General features: G+C 34.1%; 1 pseudogene; it reads right to left on the bottom strand.

The window, feature by feature from the left end:
- LOC123228794 overlaps positions 1 to 20163 on the bottom strand; it is an 85755-nt pseudogene extending 65592 nt beyond the window's left edge.
- Between the last annotated feature and the right edge of the window lie 2446 nt (positions 20164 to 22609).

Genomic DNA, 22609 nt, shown 5'->3' with positions numbered 1-22609 from the left:
GAGTTTCGAAGTTGCGAGATGTTGTTTTGTCATTTGAAGTATCTATGTGTGTGATTTTGGTTCATGGCAGAGAGTTGAGAAATATTTACAGTTTTGCCATTGATTTCATCCTACATTTTGACTATATTTGATGAATCATGAGTGTTGCTATAGCTTGTTAGAAATTCTTGAAATCCTCTTTCTAATGATATATAGTTTATATGATTTGGAGACCATTTAGACTATTAAATTGCTTAAATAAAAAGATTGTTTTACCAAATGAGCAATAATTATAGTTTTTAGAAAAAAAGAGAGAAAGAAAGCTCATTTTGACTACTTTGTCTGATGAATTATGTGTTGTTATAGCTCTTTGGAAAGCTCTATAAATCCTCTTTTCAATAGTGTATAGTTTGTATGATTTGGAGACTGTTTGAACTATTAAATTGTTTGATAAAAAAGACTGCCCTATCAAATAAATAGTAATTACAGTTTTTGGAAAAAAAGGGAAGAGAGAAAGAAAAGGAAGAAAAGAAAGAAAGGAAAGGAAAAAAAGGAAGGAAAAAGAAAATAAAGACAAGAAAGAAAGAAAATTTGGTGCTCAGGATTCAAAGGTTACCCCAAAAGTATGGTTTGGTGGGTTATGAATACTCAATAGTATCCTATGTGCCTAAAAAGAAAGAGGGGAATAGGCATGAGTTTCAGTTTTAGATAAAAGTAAAACTAGTAAGAGATAATGCATGCTTGCTATGAACTATAAGGAGCCACTTTACACTACACCACCCGTTGTAGGGCATGTCCACAGTAAGACATGTCCGTAGTAGGACGTAGACTTACAGTAGGGTCCGTTCGTAATAGAGCATAGTTTAGATTTTGAGATGGTGTAGTGAGAAAAAGAAAGAGAGCTCTAGCTTAGAAAAGTTTTGAATCGCTATAGTTAGCCTCCAAAAGTATCAGATGGACACCAGATGGGACAAATGTGACCCAAATAGTAAAAGATGAGCCAAATTATTCCTTTAATTCCCTAAGGAGGTTATTACATAAGATTGAGTCTTATGAGTGATTAAGAATAGGAAAAGAGATAATTTACTTATTCCTTCCCCTTTTACCGAGTGTTTTCATCCCTCACTTCGTTTTCTTTCATGATTATAGGTACAGGTGATTGGGATCGCTGCGAGGCAGAGTTCGGTCAAGGAGGGTAGATCCGGGCTGGAACAGTCTATTTATGTTTTATGTTACATGTGTATGGCCGTATGATATTGTTGACTTCTGGCCTGTTTCAATTATAATTTTCAAATAGTTGTACAGTTGTATCTAAGGATATGTACATGATTACTCCATGTGTTCAGATGCTTTCATATGAGTTTTATATGTGATATACACATGTTTTGTTCACTTCCAAATTTTCAGTTTTCACAAAACAATTTCTGAACTTTTTTAGTGACGAGTTTATTTTAAAGTTTTTTTTTTTTTGCGCTCCTAGATATTAATTAGTAACATTTTTCCTCTGAAGGATAATACTTCTGGAGAGAGATGTTACATTTTCCATGAACCCAAAGTCCTCTCACACGCTTTGATTTTTTTTTTTAAATTAGCATAAAAGTTCAACCAAACGTGTTTGCAACCCTTTTTATTTTCTCTCCAGTCAGTAGTACACAAGCGTGCATACCATTGCATGATTAAAGCCACGTTCTAAAATCTAAGCGGAATGTATCTTTGTCTCAATTTCAAATATGCTGACGATGCATGCATGCATACCCTATACACAAGTGTGCATATCTCCCAGACTTAGCCAAAGATAAAATAACGAATAAGAAAAGATGATTTGCTTATTTCTTACAAAACTCAAGGGCATATGGCCTCCCCACATGACCGTGTGTTATGAATTCCATACATATGCAATTATTTAAGCAAAACAATAGACACATAACCAAAAGATGAAAATAACCTTAGGCTTACTTATGGGTGTTACATTTCTCCCTCTTAAAGGAATTTTGTCCCCAAAATTAACTAGAACAGCTGGGGGAACCTCTACCTCATGTCATGTTCTACCTTCTAAGTGGCCACCTTAATTCGATGGTTCTTTCAAAGAACCTTAGCCAAAGGGACCTACTTATTTCTAAGTTGTATCACCTATCTATCTAGAATTTGAATCGGGCACTCCTTATAGACTAAATTATACTCAAGCTCCACTTTATTAACTTTCAACACATGCATTGGGTTATTGATATACTTTTACAACAATGACGCATGGAAAATATTATTATTCTAGTTTATGCTCACTTGCAACACAAGTTGATATGCAACCTTGCCTACACGTTCTAGAATCTTGAAAGGTCCCACAAATCTTGGAGTCAATTTACCTTTTCATCTAAACCTTATTACATGACAGTAGCAAGTAACTCTAACAAAAACTTTATCACCCATATCGAATTCCAAGTTTTGCCTTCTTTGATCAACAAAATTTTTCTGTTAATCATGGTTTTGTTTCATCCTTCCCTAATCAACCCATATCTTTGATCATTTTCTTAGTCATTTTTAGCCCAAAGCCTGCACCAAGGTATTTCTCTCACCTATCTCATCCCAATAAAGTAGCGATCTACACTTTTTCCCATAAAGTGTCTTATGTAGAGCCATCTAAATGGTCCTCTAATAGTTATTCTTATAAGTAAACTCCATCAGCGATAATACATCAATCTAACTCGCGCTCTAATCCAGATAACATGCCCTTAACATATTCTCGATCACTTGGTTCATTTTCTCATTTTGCTTGTCAGTCTAAGGATGATAAGCGGTGTTGAATGCTAATTTGGTACCTATAGATCTCTATAAACTTCGCCAAAATGTTGAAACAAACCTTGTGTCCATATCTAACATGATCATCCTTGGTATACCATGAAGTCTCACAATTTTTCTAACATAAATTTGACCAAATTGATTGGTACTTGTGTCATTCTTGATAGGAATGAAATGTGTTGATTGTTAGGGTAAGTACCCTAGAGCAATTGAATTTGGCATTTGTGGATATAATTTTATATTATTAATTAATAAAATGATTGCTTGTTATTCAATTCATATGTTGACTATTTATATGATCATGCAAATAAAATGCCTTTTGTATGGTAGAACTATGACAAAGGGATTAAACGACTGATCATGAGAATCCTATATGCACATTTAGTGGTCATTCTAGAAACATTTGTAATCCCAACATTGCAATGAATAAATACATATGTAATGATGATGTGATTATCATAGTGTTGATCTACCCCACCAAAAATGGCGACAGTTCTCACGCATCAAAGCTGTTGTAGACAATTTGGTGCAACACATAGATGCATATTGTAGATGTGTTCATCGGACTAACCTAACCAAAAGATATCCATATAGATATTTGCTCTAGTGTTTATGGATTAAATCTTCTAAATACTACGGGTGCATGTGATCATTTGACTTAAGGTTGCCAAATAGTCTCGTGTGAGGATCGGTATAGTTTGTTGATATCTAACATGCCACCATAATTGGGATAACTATAAAGGTATTAATCAACTATATCATGAGATACATGAAGATTATGGTTGATCGATAAATGATTAATCACTCTTAAACATAAGGGAAGATATCTCAAATAAGAATATTGAATGACATCTATGACAACTTAAATCTGTAACCATAGTAGAATGAGGTTATAGCCTAATTTGTGTTAGTCATTGATGTTTATCAGTTCATATCGAGGAATCACTGAGATAGACACATTTTTATATCTTAGTCTTAAAAGATATTGGTTGACGAAGGATTGAATTGCACATAACTGTGATGTTATAAAAGCTTAAAAAATGTTCATTGACACTTTATCATCAAAGTGGCAATGATGCTTTACTAGAGGCCAATTTTGGTTTGTGTCTAGATTTACCCAAAATTCAGACACTACTGGTTCAATATAGAGCTTAAGGGTCACACACATATAGGAGTTAAATCAAACTCAAAAGAGTAAATTGTTTATTGATAATCTTGGTGTTTAGGAGAGAAAGAGAAATACTATGAATAGATTAGGTTCCCAATGGATTGAGAGGACTCGATTTGACTATGCCTTGATAAAAGTGCGTGATTATATAACTTAATGTGCTGATTGGGTAAATAGTGGTCATGGTACCAGCCATGCAAATGCATAGCACAACCAATACCATGAAAAGAGAAATAATAAATAAATAAAGGCATACATAGTTGGACAAAAGAATGTCCACCCGTGTATATGTTGAAAGATATCCTACATGCTTAAAATTTTAATAAAGCTTGGACATTTGCATATATATATATAAGGCACAATTATTTGAGTATAAAGAAAGATCGAAAAAGTAGTGAAACCTTAGCCATAACTCACTCATTTTTTCTCTCCTCCTACTTGAATAGTAAATCCAGTCAAGAGCCATACCAACCTTTTTGCTTAGATTTCCTTTGTCACATTTGTGCTCTATATGGATACCAAGACGCCGCCTCGTAAGGGTTAGATAACGTGATTTCTCTTGTCATGTAAAGTTGAAAAAGCCATCAACATAGGTAAAAACTTAAAATACTTTATAAGTTCTTTGCTTGCTTATGAATGTATGTTTAAAAAAGGTATCCTAGTCAAGGTTTTTATGTTTGTATGATTTTTAAAATTTAGAATTCCACTGCATTTTTTATTATTAGTGCCTTGAAAACTCTACAATGGTATCAAAGCCACTATTTAACATATATTCATGAAAATTATACCTGTTGATTATTTTGATTAATTTTCTACATTGATTGCATGTAATCGAATTAATCAAGACTACTAAAATTGGTAAAGATGATTTGTGATTGTGTTGTAATATGATTTCTTGAGTATCATGTACAATGTAAACTATGTTAAATTATCGAGTTATGATTCTTGGATTTTTGTTTTAAGTTTTGTTGACATATACAAGTTTAATTATTGGTTGAATGCAATAGGTTTTGTGTTATTACATGAAATCACCTTTGAATCTTGTTAATTGCATGATCTAAGGTTTGTCGTTAGAGTAAGTATGGTTTACATATTGTATTTTCTTACCTCAGTGATTGGCTCACCAAAAACTGGGAGTTTTTCTAGATTTTTCATCATTGGAAACCTTAAAAGCCACAACTAGAGATTAAAGCATGATGCATGATTGGACCAATTTTTAGTTCAACCGTGACTATTTCATGGTGCCTTGGCACCATGTGTGTGGCATGGTTGGACAAGTTTTTGTCTAGCCATACTTGTCTCTTGGTGTAGTGGCACATGTTATTTGCGTGGTTACACAAATTGTCCAACCATGCCTCTCTCTTGGTGCTTCGCATGATGGACCAATTTTTGTCCAACCATGATCTATCCTTAGTGTTATCCATATTGGTTTTTCCAACCATACGCAAATTGTGACTACAGTTGTGCAACATTTTAGAATTTTGGTAAATTCCAAATATATAATTGGATGTCATACTTGCACGCGTGACAAAATTTAAAATTATGATTTAATCTTGTTTTTTGAAATTTTGTCCAAATGAGATTTTCTTGAGCTTTGGGTTTGGATTGTAATTTTGTAAAACTTTAGGGACCACAAATAATTTCACACTTGGGATAATAATTAAAATTTTCATTTTTAGTTTGTGTGTATATATATGGATGTATGTATGCATGGTGCACTGTACACAACCAAAGAACTTTGTTGATGTTTTATATTTTATTTTATTTTTCATTTTTTTAGTTGTAATTCTTAAATAGGGACTGTGCGTCCTACCTTTATCTCATTTCTTCTTTTAGAACAGGATGTTTTTATTTTTTAAGAATTCAATAACTAGGAAACAAAATCATGTAATAATTAAAAACTACTAACAAAGGGACAAACGCGAAAACTTGAAGATAAAGTTTCACCTAGATTAACTAGTCAAACTCCTTTTTACTTGAGGGGTTTGACATTAGTTATGACTGTATGTTGACACGTTTTATTTTACATTGTAGAATGTATATGCAAGATGTATCTAATGAAACTAAATAATAAAACCCTTAACTTAAATATTACGTCTAAGATTTAATTAATGCCTTCTAATATGACACCTTAATTAAGCCTTTGTTTGTTGGAAACTTGTTCATCAAAGCGAAAGGTATACCTCTACAAGGTAGAAAATTAGGTGATGATCATATTGGGTTCGACTTAACTAATGTATTTTGCTTGCTTACCAAAGTAAAAGTGATGTATATGTTAGGGAAGATGCCCTAGAGCTAATTGATTTGACATTTGTAATTACAATTTTACTCATTAATTGATAAAAGGATTTATAGTTATTCAGTTTATATGCTTGCCTATTATATGATTGTGTAAATAACATGTCTTTAGAATGGTATAACTATGATAAAAGGATCAAAAGATTGATCGTGAGAACCCTATGCATATATTAAGTGGTCATTCTAAAAATGTCCATAATCCTGACATTACAATAACCAAAGGCATATGTAATAGTAATGAGATTATCAGATTGTTGAATGACCATGCCAAAAGGTGGTAACAATTCTCACATATCAAAGATATTTACTAATGGTTTGGTGCAATGCATGGATGCACATTGTAGACGTATTCATTGGACTAACCTCACTTGAGGATATCCATATGGATGATTGCTCTAGTGTTTATGGAACAAATCCTCTTAACACCATGGGTGCATGTGATCCTTCGACTTTAGGTTGCCAGACCGTCTCATGTAAAGATCGGTATAGTTTAACATTATTCAATGTATCATTGTAATAAAGTTATCATAAAAGAAATGATTGGCCATATAGTGCGATGCATAAAAGTTATGATTGATCAATAAAAGATTCATTACTTCTGAGCATAAAAGAAGATATCTAATAATGCAAATGTTGAAAGACATTCATAACTACTTGAATCTATGGCCATAGTGGGATGTGTATGTAGTTTAATTTGTACAAGTCATTAATGTATATCAGCTTATATTGCTGAGATGACACACTTCTATGTTTTAGCCTCCAGAGATATCAGTTAAGGAAAGAATTGAATTGCACGTAAATATGATGTTGTAAAAGCTTATAGAGATGTTCGTTGACACTTTATTGTTCGATTGGTCATGAAACTTTGCTAGAAGCCAATCTTAGTATGTGTCTAAATTTAACTCGAATTCAGACATTATTGATTCGATAGAGAGTTTATGGTTCACACATATTAAGGAGTTGACATGAACCAAGAGGCAATAGTTGTTTGACAACCATCTTGAGATCATGAGTGTGTTTTGACTAGATATAGTTGGTGTGCACGGTGCCATATGGCATCACGCAAATGCACTACATGGTTTCCGCTAAACTTAGCAAGGTCAAATGATGGATGTGAGTCAACTGATTGAGTTAACTTGAGGGCTACGTGTTTTAGTTAAGCAAGCATTCTTCAGAGTCCCTGTTTGATAGAAAGTTTTGGGTGAGTTAGAATCCTAATCATTAGGATTCATATGCATTAAAACTTTCATTAAATTAAGACTCTTAATTTAATAAGAACTCTTAGACACTTTATCACTTAAGTAGTTAGAATCCTAACTAACTTATGATTCATGCACGCCTTATAAATTAAGATGTTTAGTTTAAGTCAAAATTTTTAAGAACAAACCAACACATACATTCTAAACACACATCTTGACACCTAGAATGTTATTGACACAAGCTTTCATTGTCGTGACCTTCTTTTCACTTGGTCATGATCCAATTTCAAGATCCAATTGACAGAAGTCTTAACACCCTTCTTTCTAGATCACCTCCTATTTATGCTTAGCATAAATGCCAAAGCATCGCCTTAAGAGGGTTGGATAACAATCTTTACATAGCCATGTGAAGTCTTAAAGGAGCCAATAATGTAGGTATAATTTCCAAACACCCTATATGTGTTTAACTTATTCATGAATCTATGCATTAAAATGGGTATCTTAGATGGGTTTTAATGTCTTTGAAAATTTTTAAAATTTTTAATTTCATTGTGCTACCAGTTAATAACACCCTAAAACTCTACAGTAGTACCAGAGCAACCGTTTAGGCATATTTTCACGAAATATACTTGTAAGTTTTGATTATATTTATATGTTATTGCATGTAATTGATAAATAATCAAAACCCTTAAATTGGTAAACTTAATTTGCAATCATGTTGCCACACGATTTGTTGAGTTCAAGAACAATGTAAAGATGTGTTAAATCTATTGAGTGATTATTCCTAAAATTTTCTTGAGTTTAATTGTTGATATAGAATTAAATTCAAGGTTGGTAGTCGGTTTGTCATGTAAGCATGGTTTACATGCCACCATTGCAGACACGATGATTGGCTTGCTTTTACATAACGGCTCCTAAATTTCCTATCACTAGAAGGTCTAAAAATCGAGGTTAGAAACACCATATTACACGGCTAGAATGAAAACCAAATAGGGTGGTGTCATGCACAACAAGACTACTCTATGTTGTAATGTGCAGTTGGATAGAAACTATCCAATAGGCAATGCGGGTGGTGACCTAAGCTCTAGCCATTGTGACGTGGTAGGGTAGCCTCTACCCTATCCCATTCCTAAGGTATGAGTTGGTGCATAGTTGAATGGCACTCGTCTGGGCAGTTTTGTCTAGGTTGTGTGCTGTCGTTGGTGCACTTGCTATATCTTGAACTTGCATATGGCTAAGTAGTTTTTTCTGTCTAAGCTGTAATTGTTTTTTGTGCAAACCATGTACAATGGTCTTCCATCATGCCCTCGACATGCCTCCTAAGATGTATGCATGCCCTTCGAGATTAGGAATTAGCTTTTGGTTCAAGTTTCATTGAATTGGAACCAAAACTAAAATTTCCTTGAGTCTTGGGGTTGAACGATTATTTTGAAAAGTTTTAGGGATAAAAATGTAATTTAACACTTGACTAATTAATAATTATAATTTAATTTTAATTGGATATGTATGTATGGATATATGTATGCAAAGTGCCTAGTACGCAGCCAACGAACCAATGTGAATGACTATTTTATTTTATTTGGGTTGTAATTCTTAAATAGTGTTTATGCGTCTTGCCTTATTTCCCTTTTTTTAGATTACGTTGTTATTTTATTTTTTTAGAATAATGTAACTAGGAGAAAAAGCCATGTAATTATTGAAGATTGGAGGCAAAAAGGACAAGCATGAAGACAAAGACTCGAAGATAAAATATTCACCTAGGTTGACCAGTCAGACTTCTCTTAGCTCAAGAGGTTTGACAGTAGTTATGGTTGTGTACCAAAACGTTTTAATTTTACGTTGTTGGATGGATGTGAATTACAATATTTTTTTAAATATCACCTAACATACGACATGAAATTTGATGAGACCAATTAATCAGAAACCCTCAATTTAAGTATTAAGTCTAAGATTAAATTGGTGTCTTTTAATATGATACCCTAATTAAGCCCCTGTTTGTTGGAACTTTGTTCGCTAAAGTAAAGGCTACACTTCTACTAAGTGGAAAATTAAAAGATGTTCACATTGGGTGCAACTTAACTAGTGCATTTTGCTTGTTCACCGAAGCAAAGGTGAAGTATATTAAAGACACGAGTAGGGAATGCATTTTTTAATGTAAGGAGATATGTATTATCCACCTTACTAATATCGGGAGTAGGGCTGGATTCGAGCCGAGCTCCGCTCGGCTCGCAGCCAGCTTGGGCTCGGCTCGGTTTTTTAATAACCGGCTCGAGTTCGGCTCGAGCTCGACTCGAGCCGAATTCGGCTCAGCTCATTTTCGGTTCGGCTCAGTAACGGCTCGACTCGTTTTTCATATCAAAACGCACCGTTTTGTGTATATATAAGGATCAAAACAACATCGTTTTGTATAAAAAAATTTTTAAAAAATATACCGAGTCAACCCGAGTCAGCTCGGGCTCGGCTCGAGCTCGATCGAGCCGAGTAGAGCCCAGTTCGGTTTGAATCCAACCCTAATCGGGAGTCACATTTGTGGTTACATGATTTATTAGGCCAAAACCTAACTTGAAATCATGGCTTTAGTAATTAATTTGAAATTTACCTATTTGATTATTCAAATTTTTATGCCAAAGTGAACAGATAATTAATGTTATTGAGTCTCGATCCACTAGAAATTCATCAAAATTTTTCGAGTACAGTAGTGAAGATTATTGGCTTGAGAAAAATAGTGGAAGCATTTTAATTAAATTCATAATTAAAATAAATATTAATTATAAATAAAATTACTAATTATCTTTATCTGTAAATTGTAAATCAAATAATCATCATGTCAAATTCAACGTATCGATTAATTCTTGAAAAAGAAAATAGGCTTCATAGAAGTAGCTTCATTGATTGATACAAAAATCATTAGATCATTATGTGTCAAGAAAAGAGGTTGTATATCCTTGAAGAGTCGTTGCCCAAAGAGCTTGCTACCAATGCCACCTAGATAGAGAAAGATATTTTCAACAAATATTTTGATGACTCAGTATAAGTTCAGTGCCTCATACTGACTTCCATGACATCTAAGCTTCAAAAACAACATAAGGAAATGGATATTCCATCAATACTTGCTCATCTTCGAGTGTTATATGACACTCGTGCAAGGGTTGAATGATATGAGATGACAAGTTCTTTGTTTGATTGTAACCTCTCTGAGGGACGACAAGTTAGCCCTCATATGGTTAAGATGATTAGCTATATTGAGAGGTTTGAAAGTTTGGGCTTTATCAATGACAATGAGCTTGACATTGGCATTATGCTAAAAACCCTCCCTAAATCATGGGCTAATTTCATTATGAATTCTAACCTACATATGAAGGAAAAATCTTTGAAGGAATAGCTATACATACTCAGAAAAGCTGAACAAGAGGTACAAACAATAGTTTCAAATAACGTGCTTATGGTTGAAGCCTAAGTACCTAAAACCAAAGTTAAGGGCAAACGAAAAGCCAAGGCTAGAGCTAAACCTAAGGCAAAGAAACAACTTGATATTGCTACTCAACCAACGAGGGGTGTGAGAAATGGGAAGGTTGTCTACTCCTATTATGGCAAAGCTAGTTAATGGAGCAAATATTGCAAGGCCTTTCTAGAGAACAAGAATAAGAAGGCAGCTAGAACCTTTACTTCAGTATGTTTATCGTTGAGATAAACTATTCTCCTTGTTCATCTTGGGTTGTAGACTCAGCATATCAATGTATTGGTCATCTCAGATAATGAACTTAAAACTTATGATAATGCTATCTCGAGTCTAGATTCTGATAAATGGTTGGATGTCATAAAATCCAAAATAAACTCTATGTACTAGAGCCAAGTGTGGACTCTGGTGGATGCTTTTAAAAGAGTAAAACCCATAGGGTGCAAATGAGTTTTCAAAAAGAAAACTAATATGGAATGTAACGTATATACCTATAAAGTAAGACTGGTTACCAAAGGTTATACACAAAAATATGGCATTGACTATGATGAAATCTTTTCGTTAGTCACTATGCTAAAGTTTATTAGGATTATGCTTACTATTGTTGTATACCATGACTATAAAATCTTTTAGATAAACATCAAAACTGTCTTCTTGAATGGTAGTGTTGTAGAGGATGTCTATATGGCGTAACAGATGGCTTCATTCTTGCTAAACAAACTAATAAAGTATTCAAGTTACTAAACTCCTTTAACAAGCTTAAACAAGCTTCCAAAAGTTAGAACATTCATTTTGATGAAGTTGTATGAGAGTTTGGTTTTGTCAAAAATTGAGACGAGACATATGTGTATAAGAAGGTTAGTGGGAGCATAACTACATTTCTAGTATTATATGTTAATAACATCTTAATTATTGGAAATGACATACCAAACATGCAATTAGTAAAAACATGATTATCCAAGTGTTTCTCAATGAAAGACTTAAGAGAAGTAGTCTATGTTCTTGGGATTAAAATTTACCGAGATAGAGAGCGTAAACTATTTGACCTAAGTCAAAGCATATACATAGACAAAGTGTTGAAGAGATTTTGTATGAAAGAATCCAAAAAAGGATTTTAGCCATGTCTCATGGTGTATATCTTTCGAAAAAGATGTAACCATCTTCACAATCTGACAGAGATAGGATAAGTAGGATTTCATATGCCTCGACTATAAGATGCATCATGTATGTCATACTATGTACAAGGATTTATGTCTTAAATACCTTGAGTGTTTGTAGTAAATATCAGTCTAATCTAAGTGAAAGACACTGGATGACTATCAAGAATATCCTAAAGTACCTGAGAAGGACTAAAGATGCTTTTTTGGTTTATGAAGGGTATTAGATACATGACTGATTGGCTATAGTGCAAGTAGGAGATTGTTAGGGTAAATGTCCTAGAGCCAATCGATTTGATATTTGTAATTGTAATTTATCTCATTAATTAATAAAAAGAATTAAAGTTATTCAGTTCATATGTTTACCTATTATATGATTGTGTGAATAACATGCCCTTGGAATGGTAAAACTGTGACAAGGGGATCAAAAGATTGATCATGTAAACCCTATGCACACATTAAGTAGCTATTCTAAAAATGTCCATAATCCTAACATTATAATGACCAAGGGCACATATAATGATGATAGGATTATTATAGTGTTGAGCGACCTCACTAAAAATTAGTGACACTTCTAACTTGTCAAAGCTGTTCGTTAAAGGCTTATTGTAGCATATGGGTGCATGTTGTAAACATGTACATCATATTGACTATACCGGAGGATATCCATATAGATGGTTGTTGTAGTATCTTGTGTAAGGATTCATATGGTTTGACACTATCTAACGTATTGTCATAATAAGGGTATTATAAAGATAGTGATTAGTTTTATCATGAGATGCATGGAGGCTATGGTTAATCAATAAAAGATTCATCACTTTTGAGCATAGAGGAAGATATCTCATATGCAAATACTAAAAGGTATTCATGATTGATTAAATTTGTGACCACAGTGGGATGAAGTTATAGCTTAATCTATATAAGACATTAATGTGTATTAGCTCATATTGAGGAACTTTTGAGATGACACACTTTTATGTCTCAACTTCGAGAGATATCGGTTATGGAAAGGATTGAATTGCACGTAACTATGATGTTGTAAAAACTTATAAAGATGTTCACTAACACTTTATCATATAGGTGGCCATGACATTTTGCTAGAGGCTAATTTTGGTCTCTATTTGAATTTAATATGAATTTAGACACTACCAGTTTGATAGAGAACTTATAGGTCATATGCATTAAGGGGTTATTATGAACTAAGAGGCAAGAATCATTTGGTGACAATCTTTAGATCATGGAAAAAGAGAAATGTATAGATATGTTTTAAGTGGAATCATTTGGTTGCACAGTGTCACATGGCATCATACAAATACACTGCATGGTTTCAGTTAGACCTACTTAGGAGTCTAACCGAGCAAGGCCAAATGATGGATGTAAGTCAACTGGCTGAGTTAACTTGTAGGTAAGGTGTTTTAATTCAATAAGGATTCTTTAGAGTCCTTATTTGATAAAATGTTTAGGTTGAGTTAGAATCTTACTTAAAAGTCTTAATTTAATAAGAACTTTTAGACACCTTATCATCTAAGTAGTTAGAATCCTAACTAACTTAAGATTTATGCACACCTTATAAATAAAAGTGTTTAGTTTGAGTCAAAATTTTTCATGCCTAGAACCTTGTTGGGACAAACTTCCATTGTTGTGACCTTTTTCTCACTTTGTTGTTATCCAATTTCCAAGATGAGTCGACAAAAGCCCTAACAGCTTTCTTTTTGAATTGCCTCCCATTTGTACTCCATGTGAATACCAAGACACCACCTCAAGAGGGTTGGATAGCAATCTTTATATAGCCATATGAAATCTTGAAGGAGCCAACAAAGCAGGTATAATTTCAAAACACCCTATATGTGTTTAACATGTTTTTGAATCTATGCATTAAAACAGGTATCTGGATGAGTTTTAGGATCTTTGATCATTTTCAAAATTTTTAATTCTGCTGCGCTGTCGATTAATAACACTCTAAAATTCTATAGAATATTAAAGGCATAAGTTGGGAATGCATTTGTCGATGTAAATAGATATATAGTATCCAATGTACTTATACCTAGAGTCATATTTAAGGTTACATGATTTGTTGGGGTATCATCTGACTTGAGATTGTGGTCCTTTGGTGATTAATTTGAAATTTACACATTTGATTAATTTTAACTTGTTTGCCAAAGCGAAGAGAAGAATTAATACGATAGGGTCTTGATCTACTAGAAAGTTCATCGGAACTTCCCAAGTTCAATAGTGAGGGCTATTGGTTTGAGGAAAATAATTAGAGCATTTTAATTGTTAAATCCATAATTAAAATGAATATTAATAATTAAATAAAATTATCGATTCTTTTATCTGTAAATTATACATCATATAATCACCATCTCAAACCTAATGTATCGATCAATTCTCAAAAAAGAAAATAGACTCACTGGAAGCAAATTCATTAATTGGTACATAAATTTTCAAATTATTTTGCATCAAGAAAATAGGTTGTATATCCTTGAGGGGTTATTGCCCCTTAACCCAAGTCTTAATGCCACTCAAGAAGAAAAAATACTTTTAATAAGTATCTTGATGGCTTTGTGGAAGTTCAATGTCTTATATCGACTTTCATGTCACCTAAGCTTTAGAAACAACATGAGGAAATGGATGCCCAATCTATACTTACACATTTTCAAGAGTTATATGTCACTTCTGTGACAGATGAATGATATAAGGTGTCAAGTGTACCGTTTGATTGCAAACTCTCTGAAGAAGGACAAGTTAACCCTCATGTTGTCAAGATGATCAGTTACATTAAACAATTGGCAAGTTTGGATTTCATCATGGATAATGAGCTTGCCATTACCTTAGTGCTGAAATCTCTCCCTAAATCATGGGTTAATTTCATTATGAATTTTAACCTTAAAAAAAAGGAGAAAACCTTTAAAGAGTTGTTGTATGTGCTTAAATAGGCTGAACAAGAGGTACGAAAGGTAACTTTGACTAATCTACTTGTGGTTGAAGCCTAAGTATCAAAAGTCACGGCTAAGGGCAAAGACAAGGCCAAAGCTAAGCCCAAGCCCAAAGCAAAGAAATAACCTGATATTACTACTCAGCCTATAGGTGATATAGGGAAAGGCAAGGCTATCTGCTTTTACTGTGGCAAGGTAGGTCATTAGATGATACATTATAAAGCCTTTCTAGAGAACAAGAAGAAGAAGACAGTTAAAGATTCTACTTCATGTATGTTTGTCATTGAGATAAACTATTTTTTTTATTCATCATGGGTTGTGGACACAGGATGTGATTCTCATATTTGTTTTGATATGTAAGGACTATGGCAAAGTAGCTTGCTCGCCAAATAAGAGGTTGACCTATAAGTTAGAAATGGAACATGTGTTATTGCATTAGTTATTGGTGTTTATTATGTTCTTTCTGTTTTTAGAAACTTAGTTTCAATGTCTATTTTAGACAAAAAGAATATTTATTTTGGATTGTTGGTGGTGTTGTAACCATTAGCTAAATGATATTCTTTATGAAACAACTAAATAGTTTATATATTCTAAAACTTAGATAGCATCACTTTCCCTTACCATTTAAGTTGATTGAAACTGTTAATTAACCATGCAAAGATGACCCCTACTTAGGGTACATATGCGATGCATCCCTCTGATCGTGTGAATAATATCTAAAAGCCATATCCTTACTATGTATACCTAAACTGAATTGGGTGGCTATGCAGCTTGACATTGAGTGTATGATGCATCTCATAGGTATCCAACCCTATTGTGTGACACTAGCCTTAAAGTTGCTAACTTTTCGACTTAGATTCAACTCAATCTGAGCTTGTGCCATCATTTATATAGTTTGACACATTTATATCTTTCTTGAATTCCTCATCCACTATTAGGTTATTATCCTTCTTACATAACTTTCAACCCTTTGTACACATAGTTTAGGGGTATGAACATCTTTTGCCTTTGTCTAATGGTACATGATCGTGTGCCTCTCAAACCTCATTCATGTGCCTCCTGAATCATATACACGGGTGTGTGACACTCGACACACAGTCGTGTATAGAGCAAGTGCACAAAAGGAGATGACTTAGGCATATTCCCATTCATTTGGATCCACGTGTACTAACCACATGTCTTCTAACACATGTTGTCCATTTTGGAAAGCTATATACATGTGTGTGTCCCATACCATACAGCTATACATTTCTCCCCTAAGAAAGAGTGTAGAATCATTAAATTTCAAAATTCTAGAGCGAGACATGGGCATGTATAGGGCCATACACGATCATGTGTCATGATCTAAAAATCATACCTTAGGGTTTCTATGTCTTTTTTATTACGATCTCGATAATACACACAATGTTAATGCATAACAACTGTCTATAAGTATCCTAGACATGATACACACAATACACATAATGACTTAGGCATATTCCCTTTCATTTGGATCCACGTGTACTAACCACATGTCTTCTAACACATGTCGTCCATTTTGGAAAGCTATATACATGTGTGTGTCCCATACCACACGACTATACATTTCTCCCCTCAGAAAGAATGTAGAATCATTAATTTTCAAAATTCTAGAACGAGACATGGGCATGTATAGGGCCATACACGACCGTGTGTCATGATCTAAAAATCATACCTTAGGGTTTCTATGCCTTTTCGATTACGATCTCGATGATACACACAATGTTAATGCATAACAACTGTCTATAAGTATCCTAGACATAATATTTTCACTATCTTTTTATCCCTAACGCACATATATGAAATCTCATGGCATCAAATCAAAGAGTAAAAATCTTTCAAGTCAGAATATATAACCATCATACAATCCAGAAACCAGACATGCTTATAACTCATTCTATTAATATATGGTATCCATTTCACTAGTTCAATCATCACAATCACGCTAAATTACCTTAGATTGTGTATATAACAAAAAAGGAACTTTGTAAAAGTCATGATCAAGCAAGGGAAGTCATTCCACTTACTTGGATATTAACCACAAAGTCTTTCTTGCACTATAATTACAATTCCACAGATTCCTCTTTCACACTTTCTCACTTTTTGAACGGCTGGGAAGTAGACAAATCTGAGAAAATTAGGGTTGATCACATTTTATTTTTATCTCCAAGACATGATACACGAGCGTGTATGAATCATACATAGTTGTGTGTCTAGTTGCACAACTAAGGCAACTTTCTATTTTGTCGCGATCACAATTTGATCCATTTATTGACTTTCTGCTGACCATGCATGGTCATGTATGCCTTCATACATGGGTATGTATCCTTGAAATCATTTATCATCATATTTAAAAAAACTAAGAAAATACCATAATGCCTTTAAGATTACCTGTGGGTGTTACAATCCTCCCCTTTAATATGAATTTCATCCATGAAATTCACTTGAACATATATGAGAATCTATACTGCATATCCTGCTCAACCTCCCATGTGGCTCCTCAACTTGGTGATTCCTCTAAAAAATTTTTACCAGGGGAATAAGCAAATGTTTAAGCTTTTTAACTTACCTATCTAGTACCTGAACTAGCTATTCCTCACAGACCAAATTATCTTCAAGCTTAACATCCTAAACACTGAGCACATGGATGGGATCACTGTATATTTGTGTAACAGTGATACATGGAACATATTATGAATGTGATCCATGCTTATTGATAGTGCAAGCTAGTAGGCAACCTTACCTATGTGCTTTAATACCTCAAAAGGTCCCATAAATCTCGGAGCTAACTTGCCTTTCCTATCAAATCTTATAACATGTTTATAGGGGGCTACTTTGACGAATACCTTATCACCCACCTAAAACTCAAGATCACTTCTCCTCTTATCTACATAATTCTTCTAATAGTCTTAGGCTTGCCTCATTCTCTCTTTGGTTATCCTCACAGCCTCAATCATCCTTTAGGTCAGCTTGGGCTCTAATGATTGAGCTAAAACATCTCTCTCTTTTATCTCATCCCAATGCAATAGTGATCTACATCTCCTACCACAAAAAGCCTTATAAAGAGTCATTTTGATGGTTGTCTAGTAGCTATTATTATAAGTAAACTACATTAACAGCAACACATCCATCCAACCTACGCTTCTATCTAGGCAACAAGTTCTTAACATGTCTTCGATGATCTAGTTGACTCTCTCAGTCTATCTATTAGTCTGGGGATGATATGTTATAATGAATGCCAATCTTGTACCTAAGGACTTCTGCATACTCTGTCAAAATGCTAAGACAAATTTGGTGTCTCAATCTGATATTATCATCTTAAGTACTTCATAAAGTCTAACAATCTCTCTCACATAGATCTCACCTAATTGATTTATACTCATAGTGTCCCTGACTGCTATGAAATATGTTGACTGGGTCAACTGATCAATTATAACCTATAATGCATTATAGCCATATCTAACCTTCAACAATCCAACCAAGAAATCCATTGAAATGTGTTCCTATTTCCACTTAAAGATATTAAAGGCTTGTAAAAGTCCAGATAGCTTATGATGTTTAGCCTTAACCTGCTGACACACAAAGCACTTAGGCACAAAGTTTGCAATGTCATTATTTATTCCTGGCCATCAAAACATCCTCTTTAGATTCTAATACATCTTTACAGTCCTAAGATAGGTCATGTAAAGGGAATTGTATCCGTCTGCTAAAATCTTATCTCTTAAACTCTGCTCTTAAGGGACATGTATTCTTCCTCAAAACCTTAAGATTTCTTTTACCATACTGAACTCAGTCCTAACATTTCTAGTCATCTTTTACCTGATTTGTAGACATTCCTCATCTGAAACCTATGATACACGAATCTCATCCAAAAAGGCTAACTAAATTTGGAGACCTACCAACTGTCCTATGATAATCTTAATTTACTCTCTCAGTAACTCTTATTGTAACTCATGATGAGCAATAATCTATGATAGGAACACTTTTATAGAAGATTGCTTACCATCATCCATACTGAATCTTTTTGTTTCTTATAGTCTATTTCAACTTCATATCTGCTCAGAAAGTCTATGCTCAGTATCACATCAAAGTCTAGCATGTCTATGATTATCAGGTCCACAACTATTGTATAGTCTCTTAGGAAGACTGTCTCTCTTACCAGTATTAAACTACTATGAACTTGATCCCCATCTGACATCTTTGTTCTAATTTGGGGAACAATTGAAGGCTTCAGTCTTAATCTTTCAACTATGCCACTAGCAATAAAACAATGTGTGGCACCAAAGTCAATTAAAGCATATAAAGGACAAGTATGAAATAGTAATTGACCCATCACAATTGTAAGGCTAGAATCTACTTGTGTTTGAGTAGCTATGAATACTCGAGCGTATCGTTTCCCAATTGTCTGCTTTGATAGGGTTGTGTACTGCCTAGCAAAATGTCATGGCTATTTACATCTATAACACACTCTTTGTCTAGCTAAACACTAGCTAGTGTGCTTCCTACCATACCTATAAGATATAAGGGAATCATTGTGTCTAGGTTGCTCCTTTTTTTTTGGTCTTTTACTCGTCCAGTTTTTCTTATTCTTAGGCTGGAAGGGTCTTTTACCTTTACCGTCTCTACTAAGACCATCTCAACTACCTCTCTCTCAACTGTCACTAATAGGCAATTAACTCTATCTCTTTACCAGGATTAGTAGTGCAAGCTCTACTAATAACTCTTTATTCCTGGTCATGTACTGCCTCATAGTCTTAGATCTTAGTACTCGACCGAGGGCCTTTTGAAAAAGTCTTAGGAGGATTATATCCTATCGTAACATTTTTGGCTATGTATGGCCTTAGTTCTCACATGAATACATATAGTTTGCCTTTCTTAGAACAGCCACACTAGGAGCATACTTGGCTAACGAGTTTATTTTATTTGACAATTCCCTGACAGACATGTTCTTGTACCTTAGATAAAGGAACTCTGGGGCCTTCATATACATGACATTAGCTAAAACATACTATAACTCAAAAGCGTGTCTGAAATTTGCCTATGACATCTCTAAAACTCAATATGTCCTATACAGTGTCTGTTACCAAACCTTAGCATCATCCTTCAGTAATAGATTAACATATTGGATTTTATCAAGTAAATTCTTGTCATCCTCCATTGCCTCAAACCATTCTTCAAATTGCAGTCCTTCTAATATTGTACTAGTTTTAAAATTTATAGGCTGATGACAACTAGATAGGTTGTAAATAGAATGTGTCTAACCTCAACTGTTACCATCATCTTTACTCGAGGTGTTTCTACACTCCTCTTACTTTATTAAGAGGTTGCCTCTATTTCTGAATACTACTCTAGCATCGATAGGCCTGGACTAGATTCCCCATACTGGCATACACTTCTTCCATAATTTGATGGATGGCAGCACTATCAATGAAAGTGCAATTGGCACGTCAAATGTCTTTTCCTGGGCCTTAACTCGACTCTTCTCCTGACTAGGGACCTTTAGGGCATCTCTGATTTATCTCCTGGATCTCTTTATCTTGAAATCAAAACAACCTTTAGGCATATATCACTTTTAGTTTGAAAGCAGGCATAATATACTTATAGTGGTAGACATGTAAAGGTGGTCAACGTTATATGAAGGGCTACTTTTTTGCTTAACTTTTTATGCATTTTTAAAACACATAAAACTTATTACCTTTTTGGGTACCAAGATCATGCTCTAATACCATAAATGTAACATCTCTCTCCAGATAAATATCCTAGATGGGAATATACAAAAAAAAAAGTGCACAATTGGGCCACATCAAAACTTTAATGCATGATCAAAACTCTAAAACATGCAAAAAGGTGATGTAATAAAATCAATGTTTATAAAACCCCAAATGTTTGGAAATACTAACAGTAATAATAATGATAATAAAACTATAATAGTATAATGAAAAATATGAGTTTGATAAACTAAATAATAAAAGCTTCTCTCCTCGTGTAGTTATGCATTGGATCACTAGATACCCATATGCCCCGTTACTTTCCTCTACTTACAAAACATACAAAGGAAACATACGAGTAAAACTCAATAAGTAGAGACTTTTCAGCATCTATGGCTATTAAACTATCTAGTAGTAAAACTCGTGTTTCGTTTGTAATCTAAATATTGTCACACTACGACACCTTGGTGCCCTAACATAGGTCATCCACGAAAACTACGGTGACCCAAGTTGGAGTCGACATATTTGATATCATGGAGAAAACTATTATGGTGCCTTGTGTACATACCAAACAACCTAATAGTCTATCTAACTAGGATACCCTAATCACACAAGAAAATTTCTGATAGTAGCTCATTCCCTTACCATATACGCTAATCGAAACTGCCAATTGACTATTCGAAGATGGTTTTACCTCAAGTACATATGTGGTGTCTCATGTTAATCATGTGAGGAATATCTAAAAGCCACATCTTTACCATGCACACCTAAACTAAACTAAGTGGCTATAAGCCTTAGTGTCAAGTGCATGATGCATCTTATAGGTATTCAGCCTTATTGCTTTAACAAATAATATCACTACATGCATAGCTAGTGACTATCTAGTTATGTAACATTAGCCTTAAGGTTGCTAACTTCTCAACTTAAATTAAGTTTGTGTTGTAATTCATATAGTCTGGCATCTCATCTATGTCTTTCCTAAATTCCCCATCCTCTATTAGGTTAGTATCCTTCTTACATAACCCTTACCTTTTATGCACATAGCCTAGAGGTATGAACGTCTTTTGTCTTTGTTTAAGGGTACATAGTCGTGTGCATCTCAAGCCTCGCCCGAGTGCCTCCTAAACCATAAACACAAGCATATGACACTTGGCACACGGTCATGTATAGAGCAAGTGCACACAGGAGGTGACTTAGGCATAATCCCATGCATTTGGACACACATGTACGAGCCACATGTCCTCTAACACACGTCATCCATTTTTTGGAAAGCTATACATGGGTGTATGTCCCATATCGCACAACCAGGCATTTATCCCCTTAGAATAAGCATAGAATCTTTGGGTTTTCAAAATTCTAGAATAACACACAAGTGGAAATTGCACTTTAAGGTCTTTATGCCTTTTCAATTATGATCTCGATGATACACATAAAGTCAATACATAAAAACAATCTCTAAGCATCCTAGACATAATATTTTCACTATCTTTTTAACCATAACACACCTACACAAAATCTCATAGCATCAAATCTAAGAACAAAGATCTTTTAAGCCAAAACATATAACCATCATACAATCTAGAAACTAGGCATGCTTGTAACTCGTTCTATTCACATATGGCATCCATTTCATTAGTTCGAACATCACAATCACATCTAAAAGACCTTAGATTGTGTATATAAACAAAAAGAACTTTGTAAAATGATCAAGCAAGGGAAGTCATTCCACTTACTTGGATTTCGATAACAAAGTCTCTTTTGCACAACAATTACAATTCTAGTGATCGGTCGCGACTCCTTAGGTAACCACAAACTCTTCTCTCACACTCTTTTACTTTTTGAGTGGCTGGGAAGCAAACAAATCTAAGAAAAATATGGTTGATCACATTTTATTTT

This window comes from Mangifera indica, chromosome 11 (genome assembly GCF_011075055.1).
Source record: "Mangifera indica cultivar Alphonso chromosome 11, CATAS_Mindica_2.1, whole genome shotgun sequence".
Classification (NCBI taxonomy): domain Eukaryota; kingdom Viridiplantae; phylum Streptophyta; class Magnoliopsida; order Sapindales; family Anacardiaceae; genus Mangifera; species Mangifera indica.
The sequence above is the reverse complement of the archived record's forward strand: the minus strand, read 5'-3'. Positions and strand labels throughout refer to the sequence as shown.